Genomic DNA, 2,500 nt, shown 5'->3' on the forward strand with positions numbered 1-2,500 from the left:
AACCCTGATGGAGGTCCGTAGCGATTCTGACGTGCAAATCGATCGTCGGAGCTGGGTATAGGGGCGAAAGACTAATCGAACCATCTAGTAGCTGGTTCCCTCCGAAGTTTCCCTCAGGATAGCTGGTGCTCGTACGAGTCTCATCCGGTAAAGCGAATGATTAGAGGCCTTGGGGCCGAAACGACCTCAACCTATTCTCAAACTTTAAATGGGTGAGATCTCCGGCTTGCTTGATATGCTGAAGCCGCGAGCAAACGACTCGGATCGGAGTGCCAAGTGGGCCACTTTTGGTAAGCAGAACTGGCGCTGTGGGATGAACCAAACGCCGAGTTAAGGCGCCCGAATCGACGCTCATGGGAAACCATGAAAGGCGTTGGTTGCTTAAGACAGCAGGACGGTGGCCATGGAAGTCGGAATCCGCTAAGGAGTGTGTAACAACTCACCTGCCGAAGCAACTAGCCCTGAAAATGGATGGCGCTGAAGCGTCGTGCCTATACTCGGCCGTCAGTCTGGCAGTCATGGCCGGTCCTTGCGGCCGGCCGCGAAGCCCTGACGAGTAGGAGGGTCGCGGCGGTGGGCGCAGAAGGGTCTGGGCGTGAGCCTGCCTGGAGCCGCCGTCGGTGCAGATCTTGGTGGTAGTAGCAAATACTCCAGCGAGGCCCTGGAGGGCTGACGCGGAGAAGGGTTTCGTGTGAACAGCCGTTGCACACGAGTCAGTCGATCCTAAGCCCTAGGAGAAATCCGATGTTGATGGGGGCCGTCATAGCATGATGCACTTTGTGCTGGCCCCCGTTGGGCGAAAGGGAATCCGGTTCCTATTCCGGAACCCGGCAGCGGAACCGATACAAGTCGGGCCCCTCTTTTAGAGATGCTCGTCGGGGTAACCCAAAAGGACCCGGAGACGCCGTCGGGAGATCGGGGAAGAGTTTTCTTTTCTGCATGAGCGTTCGAGTTCCCTGGAATCCTCTAGCAGGGAGATAGGGTTTGGAACGCGAAGAGCACCGCAGTTGCGGCGGTGTCCCGATCTTCCCCTCGGACCTTGAAAATCCGGGAGAGGGCCACGTGGAGGTGTCGCGCCGGTTCGTACCCATATCCGCAGCAGGTCTCCAAGGTGAAGAGCCTCTAGTCGATAGAATAATGTAGGTAAGGGAAGTCGGCAAATTGGATCCGTAACTTCGGGATAAGGATTGGCTCTGAGGATCGGGGCGTGTCGGGCTTGGTCGGGAAGTGGGTCAGCGCTAACGTGCCGGGCCTGGGCGAGGTGAGTGCCGTAGGGGTGCCGGTAAGTGCGGGCGTTTAGCGCGGGCGTGGTCTGCTCTCGCCGTTGGTTGGCCTCGTGCTGGCCGGCGGTGCAGGATGCGCGCGCCTGCGCGGCGTTCGCGCCCCGGTGCTTCAACCTGCGTGCAGGATCCGAGCTCGGTCCCGTGCCTTGGCCTCCCACGGATCTTCCTTGCTGCGAGGCCGCGTCCGCCTTAGCGTGCTCCTCCGGGGGCGCGCGGGTGCGCGGATTCTCTTCGGCCGCCATTCAACGATCAACTCAGAACTGGCACGGACTGGGGGAATCCGACTGTCTAATTAAAACAAAGCATTGCGATGGCCCTAGCGGGTGTTGACGCAATGTGATTTCTGCCCAGTGCTCTGAATGTCAACGTGAAGAAATTCAAGCAAGCGCGGGTAAACGGCGGGAGTAACTATGACTCTCTTAAGGTGGCCAAGTGGCGGTGGTGTGGCTGCATCCGGACTTGGCTTCTCGAAGTGCGGTCTTGATGTAGTCGTGCTGCTGCTGCGAGGTGCCTTCCTTGGGTTATAGTTACAGGGAGAGTGATGCGCAATACATGGGCCTAGCCCTCTTAGCCTCTCCTCTCCTGCAGTCTTCTCCCCTTCTCGTGGGCCCGCTGATTTCGCAGAGTGGAAGACCGCACCAGGGGCTTGGGGGGGTTACCAGCCCCCCCTCGCACTATCCCTTTTTTTTAGTTGGGGGCAGTAAGCAGAGAATAAGTGGTGGCCCTTCCGCTGAAGGTGCCACCCCAACTCCCCCAGCACCTAGCCGGCCAACCGGCCGTGCCGAAAATCTTGTAACTTTTGCAGCTATGTATACCTGTAGTGAGTGCCACCGCAGCTTTACAACCAAGAACGGTCTCGGGGTCCATCGCCGCCGCCAACATCTTGCGGCCGCCAACGCGGAGATCGTCACGGAGAGGCATCGCGCGAGGTGGACGGAGGAAGAAGTCCTGTCGCTCGCCAAGGCAGAGGCCGAACTGTTCCTCGAGAGGGACGCCCGGTTCTTCTTTGTAAATCAAGAGCTCATCAGGATGTTCCCCGACCGAACGCTTGAGGCAATCAAGTGCCGACGGCGGCAAGCTGCCCACAAGCAGCTTGTCCGCCAATTCATGGAGGCGCTTGAGATCGGTCGGGGGGAAGAGCCGGCGTCCCGCCGGGGAGCGGCGAGCCCGCTGCCTGACGCGGGCGAGGCCGCTGCGCCGCCCGTCGACGCAGCCGA

The 2,500-nt window shown here is 59.8% G+C and overlaps 1 pseudogene; it reads left to right on the forward strand.

The window, feature by feature from the left end:
* The window catches only part of LOC124563987, a 7,965-nt pseudogene that overhangs the window by 1,176 nt on the left and 4,289 nt on the right, over positions 1 to 2,500 (forward strand).

Source organism: Schistocerca americana, unplaced genomic scaffold (assembly GCF_021461395.2).
Source record: "Schistocerca americana isolate TAMUIC-IGC-003095 unplaced genomic scaffold, iqSchAmer2.1 HiC_scaffold_1262, whole genome shotgun sequence".
Classification (NCBI taxonomy): domain Eukaryota; kingdom Metazoa; phylum Arthropoda; class Insecta; order Orthoptera; family Acrididae; genus Schistocerca; species Schistocerca americana.